The sequence below is a fragment of the Castor canadensis genome, chromosome 14, assembly GCF_047511655.1.
Source record: "Castor canadensis chromosome 14, mCasCan1.hap1v2, whole genome shotgun sequence".
NCBI lineage: Eukaryota > Metazoa > Chordata > Mammalia > Rodentia > Castoridae > Castor > Castor canadensis.
Window position 1 is genome coordinate 44,715,016 of NC_133399.1, and position 25,159 is coordinate 44,740,174.

Genomic DNA, 25,159 nt, shown 5'->3' on the forward strand with positions numbered 1-25,159 from the left:
ATTTGTCTGGGTGTGAGCTCAATGAGATCTCCTTGTAGCCAATGGTCCAAGATGATCTATGGAGGTTTTTTTGTGGTAGGTAATAATTGTTAAGTTGGCTTTGGAGAATCTGGAGGAAGGTCTGGTACAGATGAAGTAGTCAATTCATTACTATCCTGGATAGAGGGCAGATGGGTGATATGGATCTTGGTGGGTTCTGTCCAATAGCAGGAGAGAGCAGTAGGGGGTGGTGCATCGGGGGAAGAAGAGGCTTGTTTTATAGAAGAGACTGTACCCAGGGTTAATATCTCTGTAGTTTAATGGCAGTGGAAGTTGTTAAAATATCTCTTGCCTATATGGGGCCCTTCCAAGGAGGTTGTAAGTGAAGAGGGGTATTGGTCCCTTGTAATAAAGCCATTCTCTAGTCTGTACCGGGTTGGGGTTTGTAGGACAAAGAGAGGTGGGTTTTGAGAGTTGGGTGTCTAGGTGAGTCCAAAATATTGTCCTCAAGTAGGTAGTAAAGAAGAAAGCAGAAGGGGAATGTTAGAAGTTGTTGTAGGAAGACCAGGTGTTACTAGTTGGTAGCCATACGTGGCCTCAAAAGGGCTGATGAGCAGAGGCTTTAGAGGGAGGGCTTGGGTGCAGAGGAGAGCTAAACGTAATAGTTTGACCCTGTTTAGTTGAAGTTCCTGAGTAAGTTTAGTGAGTATATTTTTTAGGGTGTGACTGGCCTTTTCTACTTTTCCAGAGGACTTTGGATGGTATGGGATATCAAAGTGTCATTTTTGACCCAATATAGGAGGTCAATTGTTGAACAATGGTAGAAGTAAATTCTGCCACATTATCTGATTATAGCAATTTTGGGACACCAAAACTGGGAATGATTTCCCTGAAAAGTATGGTGGCCACAGTGGAGACTCTCTTTTTAGTAGTGGGGAAAGCTTCAATCCTTCTTGTTAAGGTGTCAGTGAAAACTAGAAGATATATCTTGTACTTAACCAGGGGCATATTAGGAAAATCCACTTGCCAGTCTGATCCAGGTAAGTGACCTCTTGCCTGATGGGTGGGAAGGGAGGGAGGCCAGATATTTGATAGGGGGTTAGCTTTGGGGCATATGTTGCAAGAAGATGAGATTTCCTTTATTGTTTTGTGGAAGTTAGGATTAGGAGCAATATGAGTTTTAATAAAATGGAGTAAAGATAGAGGGTTAGAGTGGAAGACTTGATGGAGGGCAGTTAATATGGGTTTAATTTGTTGTTCTGGTAGAACAAGGGTATTGTTAAGAAACCAGTATTCTTTGTGTTGGCTAGCCCCAGGAGATTTTAATAGTTCTATCCCTTTTTGTGTGTAACTAAAATGAATTGATAGAATGGCCTGGGGGAGAGCATTTGTTGGGGTGCCTGTTTAGCTGTGGTGTCTGCCAAATTATGGCTAATGGATATGAACATATTATCCTTTTGATATCCCTTACAGTGAAGGAAGTCAGCTTTGTGAGGAAGAGACAGCTTATAAAAGGTCCATAATATGTTTTGCCTTGGTAATTGGGTACCCTTAGTTGTTAAGAAGCCCATTTTTTTTTGCTATTAGAATGGATGATATCATATGTGTATTTTGAGTCTGTATAAATGTTAAGTGTCTTCTCTTTTTCCCTTTGTAATGTTCATATAAGAACATACAGTTCTACCTATTGGGAAGTCATTAAAGGAGGAAGGCTATTTGTTTCTGTTATGGTGTATGTATTATTATTTGGGCATCTCTAAACTATTTTGCATCCTGTTCTAGCTGCAGAGATAGTGGAGGCCTTTGTAGAGCTACTGTCTGTAAACCAGGTGGGTTCATCAGGTATGCGGGTGTCTAGGATGTGATGAAAAGTTGTGAGTCATCAGGTATCACATTGCAGTCATGAGTTGGGGGCTCTGGGTTAGGTGGGATGTTTGAGTATAAGAGGGTAGCAGGGTTTGTTCACTGACATCACAGGAAAGTTAGATCAGTTTGTAAGAGAAAGGAGTGTAAGATCTGAACACGAGATGGGGAGATTGCATTAAGAGCTTTGTGGCTAATTATGTTTTGAATGTTGTGAGATGACCAGGCTGTCATAGGTAAATTGCAAGTTATTTTTTGAACTTCTGTTGTTAAGAGAGCTGCTGTGGCCAATACTTTTAGGCACACTGGCCAGCTTCTGTAAATGAGGTATAGTTGTTTTGAGAGGTCAGCTATAAAAGCTGTTGAATCTCCTGCACTTTGGGCCACCAGGCCCAAAGCTTAGCCTTTGTCTGAGTGTAGATGAATAATTTTGTTAGAGTCTGGTATGGAAAGTGCAGGAGCCCTTGATAAAGATTGTATGAGGAGATTAAAAGAGGTACATGGAAGCAATGCTAGGAATCTCTCTGTATAGCTATCCTTATCTCAACTATCAAAAATTCTTTGTCTTTGTCTTTCTTGTTATTGCTTAATAATAAGAACAAAATTGGAGAAAAGGGTAGAACAGGTTCTGCCTGGGGGCAAGGAGGATTGGGAGAGAGAGAGGTGGGGGGCAGTGGGGAGAAATGTTGAAAACAATGTATACACATGTGAATAAATGAATAAAAATTTTTTAAAAAAAGAGGTCAGAAGGGCCCTTAGGCAAGGTAAAGGCTCATATAGGTCCCCTCTAGCAGCCTTATATAGTGGTTTGGTTATTATTGAATAATTAGGAATACAGATTCTAAAATATCAAATTACTCCAAAAAAGAAAGGATGTCCCTTTTTCTCTCAAGGGAAGGAATTTGGATTATGGAAGTTTTTCTGTTTTGAGGTATTTGACAATATCCTGGAATTAATAAATGTTCCATGAATGTTATTGAAGTTGATAGAAGTTGGGCCTTATTTTTTGATACCCAATATCCCCAGTGTTTCAATGAATTAAAGAGAATAATGGAGTGGGGTTTACATACAGATCTGGAGAGGCTATATAGAAGGAGGTCATCTACATATTGAATGAGCTTGCTTGAGAAAAGATTGAGGGAACTGAGATTGAGATCCTGCTGTAGGGCTTGGCCAAAAAGGTGAGGAGAGTTTCTGAATCCCTGGGGGAGAACTGTTCAGGTTAATTGTTGGGTGTAATGGGTAATGGGATCTGTCCTTGGAAAGGCAAATAATGGTTGGGAGGAGGGATGTAAGTGGATTGTAACGAAGGGGTCATTGAGATCTAGGACTAAAAAGAAAGAGGTCCTGGGAGGAATCTGAGAGAGAAGAGTATATGGATTAGAAACCACGGGATGAATGGCAGCATTGATTTTTCTGAGGTCTTAGACTAGTCTAATGGAACCATTGAGTTTTTTAACTGGAGAGATGGGAGTGTTGTAAGAGGATTTAACACAGATTAAGAGATGAGAGGTTTTTAGTTGATTTGTATTTAATTTTAATCCCATATGTTCTTAACTCCACAGAGGATATTGTGGGATGATCTTAACAGGCAGTATGATGTGAAACTATGAAGGGATGGCATATTTTCCAAATTTGGGGATTGACTTCCTGTAAGAGGTGGATAGAGGTTTTGGGTTGTGGAAGGTCCTCTATAGGGAAAATAAATTGTATGGGCTTGACAGAATTAATGGTTGAGATAAAAATGGTGGTTTTGAGTATATGGAGTATATCTCATCCTAATATTGGAAAGGGACAAGCTGGAATAACCAGGTAGGGTATGTTAGATCCAAAAGTAAAGTACAGAGGAATGTGCTATGCTGGGTGTGTTTGGTATGCCATCTACTCCAACGATAGGGAAGGAAGCTTTTTTATGGTGACCCACATATTCGGTTAAAACTGATCTGGATGCCCCAATATCAAGGAAGAAAGAAATGTGTTTTCCTGATACTATCCCAGTTACCCATGGATCAGTGTACTCACAAGTGGCTAGGGCTTTATGATCCAGGTTTTGTCAATCTTCTAGTGGAAACATTGGTATTGGATCCTCGGTTGGGAGGCTATTTGGAATTTGAGACTGTACATGAGGAAAAAGTTGTTTCCCTGCAGACACAGTCCATCCTCCAGTGTCCCCATTTTCCACATTGTGGGCATGTCCCTTGTTTCTACATTGGAATCTGGCCTCAGAGGGCTGTTTGCCAGGTCCCTTGTGTGGTTTTTTTTTTGGTTAGTATGGGGTATCTGGTTTTGGTTTTGGAGGATGGAGGCCTGTATTTGGTATTTTTTGCTGGTGTTTTTTGCTGTTTTTTTTGTCCCTTAATTCTTGGCTTCCTCACCTCTATTGCTTAAAACATTAAAGGCTGGGTTTATTAACATTTGTTGGGGGATCTTGGTGCCCTCTTCAAGTTTTTGAAGCTTTCTTCATATATCTGGTGCTGACTGACTTATAAAGTGGAGATGTTAGAAAATATGGCACTCTTGGGAGGCAGGGTTTAAATTAGTGTATTTTGTCATTGACTCCATGAGGTGATTAATAAAAAGAGTGGGGTTTTCATCTGGATTTTGTGTGATTTCTTTGATTCTACTGTAGTTGACTTCTCTATGGCTATTTTTGCCCATGCCTGTCAGCAGGCAGGAAATCATATAATTTTGAGAATTTGATCCTGGGTCCCCATCTTTTTTTAAATTATTTTTCTTATTCATTTATTCACAGATGCATACATTGTGTGGGCCACTTCTCCCTATGCCCCCGCCCCTTCCCTCTCCCCTCTCCCCTCACTCCCCCTCACTTCCAGGCAGAACCTGTTCTGCCCTTTTCTCCAATTTTGTTGAATAGAAGACATAAGCAATAATAAGAGAGATAAAGCATTTTTGTTAGTTGAGATAAGGATAGCTATACAGAGAGATTCCTAGCATTGCTTCCATGCATAAGTGTGTTACGACCCAAGCTGATTCAGCTCTACCTGACCTTTTCATTAGTTTCTGATCCCCTTCCCATTTTGACCTCTGTCATTTTAAGGTTTCTGTATTAGCTCCTCTGCAGTGGGGACATCAGACATTTTCATGTTTTGGGTTTCCTATCTATCCCCATACCTCCCATATGTGCTCTCCCCTTAGCATGTGACCCAAGTCCGACAACATTGCTGTATTTGCCCTAGACCTAAAGTCCACATATGAGGGAAAACATATGATTCTTGGTCTTCTGAGCCTGGCTAACCTCGCTCAGAATGATGATCTCTAGTTCCATCCATTTTCTTGAGAATAATATTTCATTCTTCTTCATGACTGAGTAAAACTCCATTGTGTATAAGTACCACATTTTCTTAATCCATTCATCTGTAGTGGGGCATCTTGGCCATTTCCATAACTTGGCTATTGTGAATAGTGCTGTAATAAACATGGGTGTGCAGTTGCCTCTGGAGTAACCTGTGTCACATTCCTTTGGGTATATTTCCAGGAGTGGGATTGCTGGATCATATGGAAGATCTATGTTTAGATTTTTAAGAAGCCTCTATATTTTTTTTCTAGAGTGGTTGCACTAGTTTGCATTCTGTGTCCTCATCTTAATAGCTCCATTGAGACTTAGTTTTAGGTACTGCCTCAGTGTCAGAGGGGGGGTTGTCTATTGGGATGCTGTTCATTGAGTGGGTCAGTGTGTTGTTCTGCTGCTTTCCATATTATTTCTTTTTTATTCTCTGTGAGGGTGTCATTAATAATGGTATTAGTGTCACCCAATGTGAGGGCATAGGCCCAAGTAAGATGGAGGGATTCCTTATGGCATCTTGTTGGATTGTCTGAAAAGGAGCCCAATCATTGATCAGTTTGGGAGATGAATAACATAGAAAAATGGACATGGACTCTGACTGTTCCTTCAACTCCTGCCACCTCTCATGGTGGGGAATGGGAGTTGGAGAGGGATGTGTAGATCTGGATAGTTGTAGGAATGTTGGAGCATGTGATTGGGATAGGGTGTGAGGAGGAGATAAAAGAAGGGAAGGGGCCACAATTAAAGAAGTGTTTTCTAGGGAAAGAGGGGAGGAAGTGTCTTCTGGAGAGGACAGGGGCTTGGAGGAGTTAGTTTGAGGGGGGACAGATAAAGAGGGCATGCATCTATGGGATCTGGATCAAAAGTTGATGGGAGTGGACTAGGAGCAGGAGCTGAGGGGAAGAGGTAAGAATCAAGAAGAAGGACTTGGAGAGGTCTGCAGTTTGAACAAAGAGAAGGTTAAGACTTGAGATTAAAGAATGCCTGAAGATAAGAGGCCTCTTGCCATTTGATGTTGCTCACAATAAAAGTACCAAGATCATGGAGAATATTGGTATCAAAACTTCCAAATTTAGGCCATTTTGAAGAGTTATTTAATCTATATTGTGGCCAAATTTGTGTGGAAAAATTTATGAGATTTGTTTGTTTTAAACTGCCCTTTAGGCCTAATTTTGTGAGGTTATGTATGAGACACCCCAGCAGTGTGTCAGAGGGAATTATAGAGTGGTTATTGCTCATGGTCAGGGTTAAGAAAGGTTACAAAACCAGGCAGACATCTCTAACTTATGTATCCAGGGACCAGACTCATTGTGGCCAAATGGCCATAGGGGCGGGGGTGGGGGAGAGATAAGAACACTGAAGGCAGGAATGGCTGGTATTTGACACATTGAGGCACTACAGAGTGCAGGATGGAGATGCCAGGTCTTACCTGTCCCTGTAGACGTTGGAGATGGTGTTGAGTGTGTGGAGTGGAATCAGCGAAGGGCACTGCATAAACTCACAGGGGAACAGATTGTTAGGGGCTTATGTATGACCAAAAGCCCCAGCCCCAGAGCAGTGTTTCTATTAGGTAGAAAAAGCCAACAATAGATTTAGGCTCATGTCCAATCAGAAGAGGCAGTTGCCCCTAACCCCATGCCCAAAAGAACTGTCATTTTGATGGGGAGTCTTAGCAGAAATTATAATAGTGACAGAGTCATATATATGATAGTGGGGAGGGAAAGAATGGAGAGAAAGAGAGTTTTAAAGAGAGGTTAGAAGGGGATTGGACTATGAGCACATGATAAAAGTGAGAGCACACAAGGGAGGGGTGAGGATAGGTAAGACACCTAAAAAACTAGCTAGCATTTGTTGCCCTTAACTCAGAGAAATTAAAGCAGATACCTTAAAGCAACTGAGGCCAATAGGAAAAGGGGAACAGGTACTAGAGAAAAGGTTAGATCAAAAAGAATTAACCTAGAAGGTAACACCCACGCACAGGAAATCAATGTGAGTCAGTGCCCTGTATAGCTATCCTTATCTCAACCAGCAAAAACCCTTGTTCCTTCCTATTATTGCTTATACTCTCTCTACAACAAAATTAGAAATAAGGGCAAAATAGTTTCTGCTGGGTATTGAGGGGGGGGAGAGGGAGGGGGCGGAGTGGGTGGTAAGGGAGGGGGTGGGGGCAGGGGGGAGAAATGAGCCAAACCTTGTATGCACATATGAATAATAAAAGAAAAAAGAAAAAAAAGAGAGGTTAGGTGGTTTGGGGATGGAGTTGGACACCAGCCATGTCCCTCTCAGGAGCTTTAGCACCTCTTAGCCCTGGTGCTTCTGTATAAGCCCTGGATTGGAGATCCCATGGATGTGCACCATTAACCATATGACGATTGCCACAGAATCCCAGTAGCCCAAGAAAGGCATTCCCTCTTCTCAAAACTCTCTCCCAGGTTTCAGCAATAAATGGAAGGAAAATGAAGAAGCAAGAGAGAGAGAGAGAGAGAGAGAGACCAAGAAAGAATCTGTGACCTTTGCAAGCAGTAGGTCTTTATTAGGGAGAGAAGACTTTAGAGGGACACTTAGCCATCAGAGTAACATTCTTAGAGGGCTGAGGAAAAGCCTCTCTTACAGGCTAGTGTTTTAAGCATCCTATAGTGGGAAAAGGGAGGTTGGAGGAGGATGGGCATTAGAAAAAATGACTGCAAAGGGGAATGGAGGAAGGTGCTGGACATTGCCAGAAAGGTCATTGGTGCTGGGCAGCAGCCATACGTTTTGTTTTCCTCTGCCTCTTTTATTGGAGGTAGCCATGTTTGCATTGTTTTGGTGTTTCTCAATATTCCAGCAAGGATGATATTAAAAATGTCCTCAAGCTCTGTGGTAGATACCTCTTATTTGCACGCCTTTCATTGTTGTGATTACAAACCTCAACAACTTTTGCTTTACTGACATAGTGACGGTATGGCAACATCAAAGATGCCTGTTCACTAGGCTCTGAAATTCAGGGAAGATGCAGAAACTAGAGAGAATAATATGAAAGAAAATAACTATAGATGGATATGCAGTGAGTAGCAAAGAAGTTATAGAGTCGCTCCTGAGGGAATTTCAGATGTTGATGCTAGAAAAAATGAGTCTAAAAAGGAACAAATGAATCCAAAAATGGCAGGAATAAAATGATACTCATTCGTGTCATATCAAATGAGTTAACAGTAGAAAAATTCAAGAAGGAAGGAGTAGTAAAATGGCCAATTAAGATAAAAAATGAAACACATGTGTATCTTTTCACAGATGGAGATAAGTTTTAGTGAAATTTAATAGAAATAGTGCACATAGGAGGAGGATGACTGAAACCAGGCTGAAATCAGGCTTTAGAGGAGAAAAGAATAATGAATATAGTGAGGGCAAAGACTTTCTAGAATGTCTATGGTGTCTATGAATGTCTCCCCAAAATACCTATTGAGCCTACAGCTGTGAATTTTGAAGTTGTTTGGAAACAGGGTATTTGCAAATATTAAAGAAGTTAAAATGTCATCATCCTGGATTAACATGGTTTCTAAATCCAGGCACTGGTTTTCTTTTGAGAATGGCACTTGAAGACACAAAACCAGTCATACAGGGAGAAAAACTCCTGAAGATGGGTAGAGATTGAAACAATGTTTCTAACAAGAAAAGAATGCTAAGAATGGCAGACTACCCCCAGAAGCCAGTAGAATAATTTCTACTCTTAGCCCTTCAAAAGGAACATGGTGAAGGATGGACATTGGGAGGTCAAGGAGACACTTCTCCTCTTTAGGAAATGCCCAGCAGCATCTGAAAGGCATCTCCACACTCAGGCAATACACAAAGAAAAAAGCTATAAAACACTCCCCACACTGACCCATGGGACCACAGGTTTCCAGATCCCCCTGCATTCTCCATTATGCAGTCTTTCTCTTCTCTTCTCTACAAATATAATCTTTCTGACCTCTGCTGTTGAAGTCCACCTGTGCTTTCATTCTCAGAGCAGGCTGAAGAACCCTGAGCACCTGAAATTCCTGTGTGTGTCATCCGTGCATCATATTTGGTGACCACAAAAGGACCAGCTGTCACCTGAGTTTTGTATGGGTTGTGCCAAACTGGGAAAGGCTGTCTAGAAATGTGACCATGAGTGTCCGGTACTCTGATGGAGTCTGTTTACAGTGGAACTCTCAGACCAACCTTCTCTCTCCCTGTCTTGTTAAGGAGGGTTTCTCCCTTGGGAAACTGAGAAAAAGCTCTGAGCCCATTATAGGTGTAAGGCAGGCAATCTGAGAAAACTCAGATGCTGGCCAGGGGTTTATACCACACTGACAATGCTACGTGGGTGGAACCAGACTTCAATGCACTGAGGCTTTATTTTTTCCTTTCCTTAAACTCTAACTCTCTCTCTCTCTTTCAAGATCTGACCTGCTTAAGAGGAGGTCCAACTCCCTGGTGTCACCCAAAGGCTGGAGATAGAACTTCCTGACTTGCCCTGAGGCTATAAAGGCAGCCAAATCTGAGACCCCTCCAGCCATGTCTAAGGCAAACATTCTGATTTCTTACACTTCCTTCATGTTTTCCGTGTGATGGGCACACGTGTGATGGGTGCATGGTTCCCATGCACCAGTACTACCCTTGGCCTGGATCACCCTGGACAGCAGTGGTGACCAATAATCTCTCATGCTTTGAGCCTGGAAACTCTCTTTTCACCAGCCCTCAGCCTCTCCTTCCTCTTTCCCAGGTAGTTCAGGATGGGTGTCCCACTCCCTGCTTTGCTCCAAACACCAGTGAGCTTGTTTCTTCAGCGAGTTTGGGGAAAATTCCTGCAGGCACCAGAAAGTGCTAATCTCCAATTTAGCTTTAACTGTCTTTGTCAAGCACCAAGTTAACTGGTTAAACATGTTTCCCAGCTGGCCCCCAGGGAAAGAAAAACAAAACAGTTAAAAGGCACAGACCTCAGGTCCTCTCCGTTTTTGCCCCTTACCAGAGCAAAAGCCTTCAGACACTCCCTCTTTTCATAAAAAGTGTATATGCCTCGCCTGATATATAGGGGTATAAAATTGTACTTCATCAGGAGTCCTCATCCACACCTCTGCAGGGGTCCTCCCTCTGGTCATGCAAGCCCTCTTCGTTACTTTGATGGAGTTATTACAAGCCTTCAGCAAGTAGAGGAGAACCAGGCTTACCTGGGTCACAGGGCAAACAGGCAAGTCAAAATAGATAAGAGATTGGTTAAAGGCCATTGAGGGGGGTGGCTGCACCCAAAATGACGAAAAATCCTTCACAACGTTAGCCACAGGTGGCAGTGGAAGGAGCAAGGGAGAGAGTGATGCCATTTGCAAAAAGCCTCCAAACTCCCTTGAACCAAAAAACCCATCTGATGCTTCATCAGCTCTCCTCCACACTTACCCAGCTACATCACACAACAGACATTGTCCCACAGTACTCTACCCGCTCCAGTTAATTCCTGGAGGGGATAGGGGTCATGTTCCTTTTAGAGTGAGTGAACTTAAAGAAATAAAAGTGGATTTAGGAAATTACACACAAAACCAAGATCAGTACATCCATACATTTAGAGAAGTCAGCCAAAACTTTGAACTGAGTTGGAAAGATGTAATGCTGTTGCTATCTCAGACCTTTAATTCTCTGGAGACACAGCATGTACTAGATCAGGCAGTCACAGCTGGAGAAATTATCACTTAGATAAAAGTGGCCCTACAGGCCTGTCTCAGACTGGGCACTCACAGGAGGAGGAGGGGGAGGGAGAAGAAAGACAAAGGCATTGGATACATAAAAGGGAACCTCGATTCCCAATTCCAACAGATCAGGCAATGTCTAGGTATGACTCTAAGTGGGACCCTGAAAATGACAAGGATAAATGGAGTCATAATCATTTCATCCAGTGTATTCTTGAGGGTCTAAGGAGAGCCAAGTAAAATCTCTTAATTACTCCCAAGTCACAGTTGTGCAGCAAGGACACCCAAGTAGCTCTCCTACAGAGACTTAAGGATGCTTTACAAAAGCATACCAATATTGTACCAGAGTCACAGGAAGAGGAAATTGTTCTAAAAGATAAATTTCTAACACAGTCAGCATGAAATCTCCATAAAAAGCTTCAGAAACTGGTGGCTGAAGAGAGCAGAGATCTAGATCAATTTGTCCATGTAGCCACATCCTTATACTAGAATAGGGACCTAGAAAAAGAAAAGAAGGACCTGGACAAAGAAAAGAGAAAGGATAAATGGCAAGAGGATCTAATCACAGCACTCAGAGAGGCTTCCCTAGGGCAAAGTTCAAACAGGAGGACATGCTTTCAATGGGGACAAGCAGGCCATATTTAGAGGGAGTGCCCCCAGAGAAAGCTACCTCCAGGACCCTGCCCCATTTGTTGGGGAAAACATTGGAAGGCACACTGACCTGATTCCCAGGGGAACCGAGGCTGGAGCCTCCCACCCAATGACTACCATTAAAGCAGAAGAGCCCTGGGTTAAGCACAAGGTCAGCCTCCTTATCAATATTGGAGCCAGCATCCCAGCTATTCCTTTCTCTCCTGAACACAGGTCCTCCAAAATAATTACCGTTTGTTGGCATATCAGGCCAGCCTCTAGAGTGTTTTTTCACTCAGCCTTTAACCTGCTCGTGGGGAGATTCCTTTGCTGTTACTCCTTTGTAATTGTCTCAGAAACCCCTACTCCTCTGCCTGGGAGAGACCTTCTATCTAAATTGGGATACAGCTTTTACCCCCAGGAGAGGAACAAGTAGACCCCACAGTGTGGATGGATGGACATACCATGGGATGGGCATGAACAGCTGTCCAGTACTAATTCATCTCAAGGTCCCCTCCTCATTTCCCCATCATAAACAATATCCTTTTGAAAGGATGTGCCCTTTGACCCAGCAGATCCCCATAGCAGAAACCAGTAAAGCCAGCACAGGATGCCTCGTGCAGGATAAGATAAACAGGATGGGGGCAGGTGGAATGTGAGGAATGTGAGGAATGTGAGCAGATTGCGAAAGACGACTAGAAGTACGTGCAAGATGTGCCCTGCCTGCTTGCTAAATGTAACCGCGTGCGTGAATACTGGCCCTTGAATCTATAGGCTAAGAAGTAATCTACTCTTAAATGGATAGGCTGGAAATGTATGTGGTGTTACAAACTCATTGGCTATGTACTGTGCGGGCTTTTGCTGTAACGGCCGGTAGGGGCCTATATAAGATCTTCCCTAAAGAGGCTCGGGGTCTTGTCTGCCCAATCGGACCTGTGTGTCTGTGTGGGAGCTTGACCCTGGCTTACCAGCTCAATAAACTCTGCTTTGTTGATTGCATTCACGCGTGACTCTCTGTCTCTCAGAGGAATAGGATTCTCGGACCCTAACACTTTAAACCCAGAAGTTAAGGAAGGGCTAATTCCTATAATCAAAGACTTAAGGACACAGGGACTGCTAATAGAATGCTCCAGCCCATATAATACTCCTGTTCTCGGTGTCAGAAAGGGACCTAACAAATGGAGGCTCTAGTCCAGGATTTCTGCCTGATCAACAAAGCAGCAGTGCCTCTCCACCCTGTAGTTCCAAATCCTTATATGATTTTGACCCAGATACCTCCAGCTATGTCTTACTATCTGTCCTGGATTTAAAGGATGCCTTCATTTGTATTCCCTTACACCCTAAAAGTCAACTTATCTTTGCCTTTGAGGATCCCACAAGAAAGTCTGGACAGGTCACTTGGACTGTAATCCCCCAGAGATTCAGAGACAGTCCCCACTTCTTTGCAATGGCTCTAGCCCAAGACTTGGTAGAATGGCAATATCCCCAAGCTACTTTGTTATAATATGTAGATGACCTCTTGCTCTGTGGACCAAATGAGCCTGTCATTTCATGAGCCACTGAATCCTTACTAAGCTTCTTAGCAGATAGAGGATATAAAATCTCTAAACAAAAAGCCCGATTGTGTTAGTCTAGAGTTACATATTTAGGTCTTGTCTTGGAGAAAGAAATGAGGGCACTAGGACAAGATTGAATCCATCCAATCCTGACACTTCCTCTACCTGAAACTTTAAAGCAATTGAGGGCCTTTTGGGGGGGGTCACAGTATACTGTACAATTTGGATCATGGAATATGCAGGCCTAGCTAGTCCCTTATATCAAATCCTTAAGGAGTCACAGAAGGATACCCAGCCCTTTACTGAATGGCATGACAAGAAAATACATTCCACCAGTTAAAAAAAGTCCTTATGACAGCTCCAGCCCTGGGTCTCCCAGTACAACACAAGTTTCAATTATATGTCTATGAAAAGGAAGGACGGGCCTTGGGAGTGCTGACTAAACTCTGGGGCATCTCTCCCTAGTCAGTAGGCTACTTAATCAAAGAATTAGATCAGGTAGCCAATGAATGGCCAGGATGCCTTAGAGCAGTGGCTGCAGTAAGCATTCTAGTGCCTGAAGCTTAAAAACTTATCCTAAACCATAATGATTTATACCCCACACAACCTAGGGGGAATTTTAAACTCAAAAGGAGAACTTTGGCTGTCTGACAGACATCTACTTAAATGCCCAGGCCCAACTTCTGGGAGGGATAGAAATAACTTTAAGGACCTGTCAGAGCCTAAATCCTGCATCCCTGCTACCGGAGGCAGAGGGAAATCCTGAACACTCATGTGAGGAGGTACTTATGGAAAATTATGCTGCCCAACCTGAATTAACTGATTAGCCCTTAAAAAACCCAGATCTAGAATTATACACTGATGGCAGTTCCTTTGTCAAGAATGGTGAGACATGCAGGGTTTGCAGTTGTGACAGAATTTGGCATCCTCAAATCAGGTCCTCTTCCTCCTAATATAAGTGCTCAATTGGCAGAATTAGTGGCCCTAACAGAAGCCCTAAGACTGTCAAAAGAACAGAGTAAACATCTATACAGCCTTCCTGATCCTGCTTGCTCATGCAGCCATTTGGAAGAAAAGAGAAATGTTAACTAAAATAGAACAGCTTCTCATAGAAATAAAAGAGAGATTACTTTAATAGTTTTAGGGACAACAGCATTAATTGCAGCCCTAGCTGGAATCAGCTCTGGGGTAATTGCCAATCATGTAACTGCAAAAAAACTGAACCAAACTGGCAGAGGACAGCTCAGACCAGGTAGGCCTTGCCATTAAGGACATGCAAAAGTCTTTCTTGTCCCTTGCCTGTATGGTAATGGACCATTGCCTGGCCCTAGATTTTCTTTTGGCCAAACAAGGAGGGGGGGGTGGTAATGTGCCATCGCCAATACCTCCTATTGCACATATATAAACACTTCAGGCATTGTAGAGGAACATGCTGATTACACTCTCCAACAGGCCAAGTGGCTCTGGGAGTAATCTCTTGAAACTCAGATTTCTACATAGCTATGGGATCAAATAAAATCCTGACTCCCCTCCAGGACTTGGTTCCTACCCTTTCTGGGACCTATAGTTGCCATTATCCTCTTGCTTATGTTTGGGCCTTGCATTTTAAACTCACTTGTCAAGTTTGTTTATTCTTGCCTAGAATCCATTAAACTACAAAAGCCTCTGATGGACATAAAAATGACCTACTATCAAGGTCCCCTTGACAAACCCTCTCTTGTTCATCTGTGGGCCCCTTCATTGCCCCCTGTCAGCAGGAAGCAGTTACTGAGCAGACTTCATGTTCCCTATTCCTAACAGCAGTTAGGGCAGTCACTGAGAGGAAAGACTTGAAGGACTGACCAGGAGGTCAAGGAGACACTTCTCCTTCCTAGGAAATGCCTGTTTGCATCTGAAAGGCATCTCATCCCTCAAGAAATAAAAAAAAAAATTAAAAAGCTCTAAAACCTATTCCCCACCCTAACCCATGGGACCACCGGTTTCTCGGTCCCCCTGCATTCTCCACTATGCAGTCTTTCTCTTCTCTTCTCTACAAATAAAATCTTTCTGACCTCTGCTATTGGAGTCCACCTGTGCTTTCATTCTCAGAGTGGGCTCAAGAACCCTGAGAACCTGAAATCCCTCAGTGGCTTTGTATACATCTTGATTTTGGATTTCTTGCTTCCAAAATTGTGAGTGAATGAATTAATATTGTTTAAAGACACTCAGTTTGTGGCACTTCATTTTAGCATTTCTAGGAAACTAATACTTATTTTAGTGTCATGAAGTTGGGTATCACTGTATCAGAAACCTAGCTGTATGGACAAGGCCTTGAAACTGGGAAATGTGTAAGGTTAACAGAATTTTGAGCCCCATGATAGAAAAAGCCTAGGTTAACTTGAGGAGACTCTTTATAGAAATGTGGATACAAAAAGCAATTCTGGATAGGTCTTAGATGGATGTGAGAACACAGTTGAAAATGTTTCTAGCATTTTAGGGTACATATTTATCAAGAATCTGTAGTTGTGAATGGAATTTTTAATAGTTGATCTCATGGATATTGGGAGCACATAGATTAGTGGATACCAGGCAATGGGGAAATACGAAGAGCAGAAAGGGGGAGATCGATCAATGGGTACACTGTTATTGTTAGATGGGAAGAATAAGTTCTGGTATTCTAGGCATACTAGGTCAATATACTTAATAATGCAGCACATACCTCAACATAGAAAAGAGGAACTTGAATGTACTCATCTTAAAAACATAAAGAAATTTTAGGGTGATGGCTATGCTAATTACACTGATTTGATCAGTACTTAATGTATACATGAATCAAAACATTACATTGTGCCACTCAATATTCAAACTTCCTTTGCTTAGTGTTAGTCTGGTGTATGTTTCAGTACCTCTTGAATACAAGCTCATCTTTACTGCTATATGGACAAGGGAGGCTGAGGATGAAGAAACACAGATACTGTTACCAGATGGGTAGTCTTAGGAAAGCCTGGTCAGGAGATTCCAGGTACTTGGGTTGAGCATGAGAAGCATCCAGGCAAGACAGGGAAATGAAGTGAAAGTGATAGTAAAGTTTATTGAAGGCAAAGGGAAGACACTGTAAAAAGCAGAGTGAGCACCTGTCAGGTGTGATAGAAGAAAAGGGAAAAAAGGTCAGTCTTTGTTTGAAAGTGCTTTTATAAAAATTCTAGGGAGTCTTTGCAGGATGGGGTAGGTTGATTGGCAGGTAATATTGACAAAGTCTTGATATACAACACAGGACACTCTGCACATGCACTAATACTAACTCTCAGGTATTTTAATTACAAATATAAGGTATACTGAGATAATGAAGGGCAGAATTTTACATGGCTTCCTGACTTACAGCTACAGAGAATTTACAACTGAAAAGGGCTCTGCAACTGCTAAGATTTTACAATTGAAAAGAAATTTACCACTAGGGAGGGTAGCATTGGGGTGACAGAGAGAGGGTTTAGCATGAAATGTACTGGGAAAAGTAACTTGGAACTCTGAGAGTGGAACAGCTTCTTTCCCTATTTCCTAGCCAGCCTCAGTATTGCTTGGAACTTAGATTTGAAGAAAGAAATGAAATAAAGTAATAGCCCCAATGAAATGTAATGTAGCCTAGATTAAAGTAGTCACAATAAAAGAAATATAGACTGGGATTTTGATCTGTAAACTAATGTGGATGAAAGAGAGATTAAAATTACATAAGACACAGGTTTGATGCATGGATGACACGCGCAGGAATTTCAGGTGCTCAGGGTTCTTGAGCTTGCTCTGAGAATGAAAGCACAGACAGACTCCAACCACAGAGATCAGAAAGATTTTATTTGCAGAGAATTTAGTTGGAGAAAAGAGAAGAGAAAGTCTGCATATTGGAGAATGCAGGGGGACCCAGAAACTGGTGATCCCATAGGCTAGGGTGGGGAGTGGAGTTTTATAGCCTATTTGCATTGCCTGATGGTGGAGATGCCTTTCAGAGGCAAACAGACATTTCCTAGGGAGGAGAAGTGTCTCCCTGACTGTCGGAGACAAGGCTCCCTTTGTGAGCCATTCTGTCTTGACCTTGCCCTGGAACATTTTGCGGTTGTTTGTCCCAACTTCTCCATCTCCAGCACAAGATGGCGCCGTCCCTGCTTCTCTTCCGGGAGTTTACCTTGCCGCCAGCGGGAACGGGCACCCTATCAGAAGTCCTATAGCAGAACCAGCCAACCAGCCTGCACCTCCTCATACCCCTCACTCCCTCAGCACATAAATACCCCTGTGTGAACAATAAAATTTTGCAGCTTGATCAGAACTCCTGTCTTGCTGTCTCCTTCGTGTCTCTTGTCCCTTCATTCTTCCCCTTCTAGGTTCGCTACCCACGCTGATGTGTCCTGCAGGACGGGACATCTGGCGCCCAACGTGGCTGTAGCTATTCCTTTGATTGCGGGGAGAACACCGTCCTCCGGGAAGGCTTGGGCCCAAGCAGAGTTCGCGATCGCCTCGGCTAACGCAACCGAGAGACAGATCCAGGAGGAGAGTGAGGACGGCGAACGGTGAGTGACCCACCCAGGGACAAGCAGTGTCGTCACATGATTTGTTTCTTTCAGGCCTCAAGGAGGCCCTCAAGACACGAGGGGCGCATGTTAAGAAAAAAGACTTGAGGTCATTCTCTTGTTACATAGGAGATTTATGTCCTTGGTTTCCTCTCGAAGGAACCATTGATGGTAAAAGATGGCTCCAGGTCGGAGACTGTTTAAAAGACTATTATGAATCTTTTGGCCCCGAAAAGGTCCCTGTGACCGCCTTTTCTTATTGGAACTTGATTAATGACATTCTCAAAAGTGCACCCTTTGATAATGGTACTTTAAAACTTGTTAAAATTGGGCAAAATGCTATGCAGATGGCTTCCCGCCCTCCTACAGGGGTCTCTGACGGTGGAGGACCCACGGATGCTGTCAAACATCTTCAAATAATCGAGCTTTTAAAACCCCAAATCCCTGAACTCACATATCACCCCTTAATGTTGCCTAAATCTCAGATTCCAGATTTAGATCCCAATACATTAGATATTTTGGGAAGTACCTTCTCCTTGTTTAACACTTCCAACCCCACCCTTGCTAAGGATTGCTGGCTTTGCATGACCACAGGAGCAATAATGCCCATGGCAATACCTGTTAACTCCACCGTAAATAATCAGGATACCTGCCAATCTGGACTTCCCTTTAAAGTACAGCCTATGGATGCACCTACAGTATGCCTTCAAGGCAGGATGCAAAATAATTCTTATGATATTGACATTGGGGTTAGTTCTTTTGGAAATTGCTCATCAGTTCTAAATTATTCCTCACCCACCCCAGCTCTTTGTCCCCCCAACGGTACAGTTTTTTTGTGTGGAGGAAACTCAGCCTTCCCCAGGCTTCCAGCAAATTGGACTGGTGGCTGTGTTGTTGCCTTATTACTCCCAGATATTACTGTTGTCTCAGGAGATGAACCTCTGCCCATTCCTAGCTTAGACACCTTAATTAAAAGACATAAACGGGCAATACAAGCCTTACCGCTCCTTGCCAGCCTTGGAATAACAGCAGCTATAGGCACAGGTACAGCTGGCTTAGGCACGGCTATACACTCTTACCGTCGCCTATCTCAACAACTTATAGATGATGTACAAACTCTATCTGGAACCATTAAGGATTTACAGGACCAAATAGACTCCCTGGCAGAAGTCCTTCAGAACAGGCGAGGCTTAGATCTGCTAACAGCCAACCAGGGAGGTATCTGCTTGGCCTTAGGGGAAAGATGCTGCTTTTATGCCAATAAATCAGGCATAGTACGCACCAAAATTAAACAGCTTCAAGAAGATTTAGAAAAGAGACGAAGGGAGATATTTGAAAACCCCCTCTGGACTGGGCTTAATGGAATTCTACCCTACCTTCTTCCACTATTAGGCCCCTTGCTAGGTCTACTTTTAATTGTGATCATAGGGCCCTGCATTATAAACAGGCTGATACAATTCATTAAAGAACAAATTAACACCTTAGCCTCTAAGCCTATACAGGTCCATTATCATCGCCTGGATATGGAAGACCGTGCTCCTGAGACCTTCCTTTCAATAGAAACTCGCTAAATGCTCCATCTGGGTTTCCAAATTTTTCTCTCTGCCACCCCCTCTTCTTATATAACATTCTTGACCACTCATCGCCCATTGGGCCCTCCTCCACTGGGCCCCTCTGCTTGGGGGAGGCAGCACCCAGGGAGAGTGATCATAAAGGCTTTTCTAAACGAGGGTGCAGGTAAGACTGCAGGAGGGTGGATCCTAGGATCCCCAGACCCAAGACCTCTGTATGACATGCCCTGGTGCATGGCGGTTGGCATGCTACTAAAAAATCCGCCTCCTCAAAAAACATGCCGAGGAGATTCTCTTGAGAACTTAGCAAGGACGCTTGCTTACAAAGCAAAAATGATCTCCACCCTGAGGAACTGGGCCTCTGTCATCCCCTCTCAATAAGCCGACATATTCTGGTCGTGTTTGTATAAGAATAAGGGGGAAATGTCGGAGACAAGGCTCCCTTTGTGAGCCATTCTGTCTTGACCTTGCCCTGGAACATTTTGCGGTTGTTTGTCCCAACTTCTCCATCTCCAGCCCAAGATGGCGCCGTCCCTGCTTCTCTTCCGGGAGTTTACCTTGCCGCCGGCGGGAACGGGCACCCTATCAGAAGTCCTATAGCAGAACCAGCCAACCAACCTGCACCTCCTCATACCCCTCACTCCCTCAGCACATAAATACCCCTGTGTGAACAATAAAATTTTGCAGCTTGATCAGAACTCCTGTCTTGCTGTCTCCTTCATGTCTCTTGTCCCTTCATTCTTCCCCTTCTAGGTTCACTACCCACGCTGATGTGTCCTGCAGGACGGGACACCTGACCACTTATCGCCTTTTGGGACCTTCTACAGTCCGTCCTTAAGTCCTTCATTCCCCCCCTCTCAATGGTCGCCCTAACTGCTGTTAGGGATAGGGACTACGAAGTCTGTTCAGTAACTCTTCCTGCTGACAGGGGGCGATGAAGGGGCCTGCAGCATCAGGGCTGACCATGAGAGGGGTTGTCAAGGGGACCATGGTGGTAGGTCATTTATCTCCACCAGATGCAATTGTAGTTTGATGGATTCTAGGCGAGAAGAAACAAACTTGACAAGTAAGTTTAAAATGCAAGGCCCAAACACAAGCAAGAGAATAATGGCAACTATAGGCCCCAGAAAGGGTAGGAACCAAGTCCTGGAGGGAAGCCAGGATTTTATTTGTTCCCATACCTGAGTAGAAACATGAGTTTCAAGAGATTGCTCCCAGAGCCATTTAGCCTGTTGGAGAATGTAATCTGCACATTCCTCTACAATGCCTGAAGTGTTTATATATGTGCAACAGGAGGTATTGGCGATGGCACATTACCGCCCTCCCTCCCCTTGCTTGGCCAAAAGAAAATCTAGGGCCAGGTGGTTGTCCATTACCATACAGGCAAGGGACGAGAAAAACCTTTGCATGTCCTTAATGGCAAGGCCTACCTGGTCTGAGCTGTCCTCTACCACTTTCGTTAGGTTTTTTGCAGTTATATGATTGGCAATCACCCCATAACTGATTCCAGCAAGGGCTGCAACTAATGCTGTTTTCCCTAAAGCTATTAAAATAACATCACTTTTTTCCCTATGGGAAGCTGTTTCTGTTGTAGTTAGCATTTCTCTTTTCTTCCAAATGGCTGCATGAGAATGCAGGGTCAGGAAGGCATACTTAGAATCTGTATAGATGTTTACTCTGTTCTTTTGACAGTCTTAGGGCTTCTGTTAGGGCCACTAATTCTGTCAATTAAGCACTTGTATTAGGAGGAAGAGGACCTGATTTGAGTGTGCCAAATTCTGTCACAACTGCAAAGCCTGCATGACTGACACCATTCTTGACAGAGGAACTGCCATCAGTGTATAATTCTAGATCTGAGTTTTTTAAGGGCTGATCAGTTAAGTCAGGTCAGGCAGCAAAATTTTCCATAAGTACCTCCTCACATGAGTGCTCAGGATTTCCCTCTGCCTCTGGTAGAAGGGATGCAGGATTTAGGCTCTTATAGGTCCTTAAAGTTATTTCTGTCCCTCCCAGAAGCTGGGCCTGATATTTAAGTAGATGGCTGTTAGGTAGCCAAAGTTCTCCTTTTAAGTTTAAAATTCCCCCTAGGTTGTGTGGGGTATAAACCATTAGGAGGCGGTTTAGGATAAGTTTCTGAACTTCAAGCACTAGAAGGCTCACTGTGGCCATTACTCTGAGGCATCCTGGCCATCTCTTGGCTACCTGATCTAACTCTTTGCTTAAGTAACCTACTGGCTGGGAAATGATGCCCCAGAACTGAGTCACCATGCCAAAGACCAGTCCTTCCTTTTCATAGACATATAATTGAAACTTGTCTTGTATTGGGAGACTCAGGGTGGGAGCTGTCATAAGAGACTTCTTTAACCTGTGGAATGCATTTTCTGACTTGTCATCCCACTCAATGAAGGGTTGGATATCCTTTTGTGCTTCCTTAAGGATTTGATATAAAGACCTGGCTAGGTCTACATATCCCAGGATCCAAATTCTACAGTATCCTGTGGCCCCCAAAAAGGCCCTCAATTGCTTTAGAGTTTTAGGTGGAGGAAACATCAGGATTGGATGGATTCTGTCTTCTCCTAGAGACCTCATTTCTTTCTCCAGGACAAGACCTAAATATGTAACCCTAGACTGACACAATTGGGCTTTTTCTTTAGATATTTTATAACCTCTGTCTGCTAAGAAGTTTAGTAAGGACTCAGTGGCTCATGAAATGACAGGCTCATTTAGTCCACAGAGCAGGAGATCATCTACATATTGTAGCAGAGTAGCTTGTGGGTATTGCCATTCTGCCAAGTCTTGGGTTAGAGCCAACCCAAAGAGGTGGGGGCTGTCTCTGAATCCCTGGGGGAGGACAGTCCAAGTGACCTGTCCAGACATTCTTGTGGGGTCCTCAAAGGCAAAGATAGGTTGAGTTTTAGGGTGTAAGGGAATGCAGAAGAAGGCATCTTTTAAATCCAGGACAGAGTAGTAAGTAGTACCCAGAGGTATTTGGGCTAAAAGCGTATAGGGATTTGGAACTGCAGGATGGAGAGGCACTACTGCTTTGTTAATCAGGCGGAGATCCTGGACTAGCCTCCATTTGTTAGGTCCCTTCCTGACACCAAGAATAGGAATATTATATGGGCTGGAGCATTCTATTAGCAGTCCTTTTCTCTTTACGTCTTTGACTATGGGAATTAGCCTCTCCTAAACTTCTGGCTTTAAAGGATATTGTTTCTGGTGGGGAAACCAGGAGAGGTCCTTGAGATGAATTAGGACTGGGGCAGCTGTTCGTGCCCATCCCACAGTGTGTCCATTCATCCACACTGTTGGGTCTACTTATTCCTCTATTAGGGGCAAGCAAAAGTACTCTCCTGGGGGTAAAAGTAGTTGTATCCCCAATTTGGATAGAAGGTCTTGCCCTAGCAGAGGAGTAGGGTTTTCTGGGATAATAAAAAAGAAGTGACAGAAATGGAAATCTCCCGAGGGGCAGGCTAAAGGCTGAGTGAAATAATGCTCTAGAGGCTGGCTTGATATGCCTCGAACAGTAATTTTCTTGGAGGACCTGGGTTTGGAAGAGAAAGGAATAGCTGAGATGCTGACTCCAGTATCAATAAGGAGGCTGACCTCCATTTGTTAGGTCCCTTCCTGACACCAAGAATAGGAGTATTATATGGGCTGGAGCATTCTATTAGCAGTCCTTGTCTCTTTAAGTCTTTGATTATGGGAATTAGCCCCTCCTTAACTTCTGGCTTTAAAGGATATTGTTTCTGATGGGGAAACCAGGAGAGGTCCTTGAGATGGTCCTTGAGGAGGCTGCTTAGTTTAGGGCTCTTCTGCTTTTACAGTGGTTACAGAAGCCTGTATGCGAGGCCCTGGGACCCATCATTGGGTGGGAGGCTCTGACCTCGGTTCCCCTGAGAACTGGGGACAGTATGCCTTCCAATGTTTTCCCCAACAAATGGGGCAGAGTCCCATTTTTTACAGAGTCCCTCCTAAAATGGCTGGTGTGTCCACATTGAAAGCATATCCTCAGGTATGGACTTTGCCCTCGGGGAGCCTCTCTGAGCACTGCAATCAGAGCCTCCTGCCTCTTATCCTTTCTCTTTTCCCTTTCCAGTTTCTTCCTTTCTTTTTCTAAGTCCCTGTTATAGTATACAGATGTGGCTACATGAACCAATTGGTCCAGATCTCTGCTCCCTTCAGCCATCAATTTCTGAAGCTTTTTATAGATATCTGGTGCTGACTGTGGTAGAAATTTATCTTTTAGGATGATTTCCTCTTCCTGTGACTCTGGTATAATGTTGGTATGCTTTTGTAAAGCATCCTTAAGTCTCTGTAGAAAAGCTACTGGAGTTTCTAAGGGTCCTTGCTGTACAGCTGTGACTTGGGAGTAATTAAGAGATTTTACCTTGGCTCTCCTTAGACCCTCAAGAATGCAGTGGATGAAATGTTTACAACTCCATTCATCCTTGTCATTTTCAGGGTCCCACTCAGGGTCATACCTAGGCACTGCTTGATCTCCTCTTGGAATTGGGAATTGAGGCTCCCTTCTAGTTATCCAGTACCTTTGTCTTTCTTCTTCCTCCCCCTCCTCCTGTGAGGGCCCAGTAGGCGACAGGCCTGAAGGGCTGCTTTTAGCTAAGTGATAATTGTCTCCAGATGTGACTGACTGATCTAGAATCTGCTGTTTCTCCACAGAAGTGAGGGTCTAAGATAGCAATAGCATTACATCTTTCCGGCTCAGTTCAAAGTTTTGGCTGACTTCTCTAAATGCCTGGATGTACTGATCTGGGTTTTCTGTGTAGTTTCCTAAATCTTTTTTATTTCTTTAAGTTCACTCACTCTAAAAGGAACATGAGCTCTGTCCCCTCCAGGAATTAACTGGAGGGGGTAGAGTACTGTGGGACAGCATCCACTGTGTGAGGTTGCTGGGTAAGGGGGAAGAGGGAGAGCTGATAAAGCATTAGATTGGTTTTTTTGCTCAAGAGTGTTTGGGGGCTTTTTGCAAATGTAGGTATCTAGCCTACATTTGTTTAGCCATTCTGAGTGGTCTCTTAGGAATAAGAACAATTGAACATATGGAACTTCTGTCCACTTTCCCTCCTTTTTACAGAACATATCTAATTGAAGAATGGTATTATAATTAATGCTCCCTCCTTCTGGCCATCTTTCCTCATCTCCCAGAGGATATTGTGGCCAAGCCTGGGTGCAGTAAAACTAGAGTCACTTTTGCTGAAGACTTTCTGGATCAAGATCTTTCCAATGTTTTAATAAGCAGGCAAGGGGGGATCCTTCCTGGATCCTTGAAGCTTGATTTCCCATCTAAAAATGGAATCAAGGGAAAATTGGTCCCGTTAACAGAGGTTTCTCCTTTTATCTAAGCATCCCCAGATGAGGAGAAACTCTAGTGGGAGAGGGCGTCCCACTCTCCCTTGCTCCTTCTGTTAGAGTACGAGGCCGGCCACCTTCTGAGAGGACAAAGGACACTCGAGACAAAGGAAGTCACAAGGCAAGGTTTATTTTCTAGCTAGCTAGGGTCTGAGCATCCGCCTGACGCAGCAGGTTTCAACAAGGACCCTGAATGCAAAGTTTAAGCAGGTCTTATACTCTTTAAAGCATCAATCATTGTCACATAGGAATTCCTCATGCCCCTGGGGTCACATTTTCCTGACATTGCCCACATCCTGGTGGTGGGGTAAGATTATTTATTGGGAACTGGAGAAACACCAGAGGTTTACTTATCAGGTTACAAGGAATGTGTTCTCCCATAAATTAGGGACTAGTAGTGGAATAGAAACCTAAGGTTTAGATAAGAACAGCAGGGGGGTCCTGTTTTGAAAAGTTTATTTACAAGTGGAGACAAAGAAAGGCAGGAATGGGTGCTTATCTCTGCATGGTGCCTTTCATCTCGGTCCCAAACTTTTGCATGGCTCTAATGGGCAATTCCTCACAGCTCTGTCTGAGGTTACAGCTTTTAATTGACAGTTTACCATGTTTTACAACCCTGTTTCAAGTCTATCTTCTTCTTCACGAGGTTACCCAAGGGTCATGCCAGTTATAGCTG

General features: G+C 43.6%; 1 long non-coding RNA gene across 1 annotated transcript in view; it reads left to right on the forward strand.

The window, feature by feature from the left end:
* LOC141416835 (uncharacterized) overlaps window positions 1-19,925 on the forward strand; it is a 91,130-nt gene extending 71,205 nt beyond the window's left edge. The window contains exon 5 of the long non-coding RNA XR_012441408.1: window positions 9,544-19,925. This is a non-coding gene — a long non-coding RNA (uncharacterized lncRNA). The remainder of the gene's footprint in view (window positions 1-9,543) is intronic.
* Window positions 19,926-25,159: the final 5,234 nt, after the last annotated feature.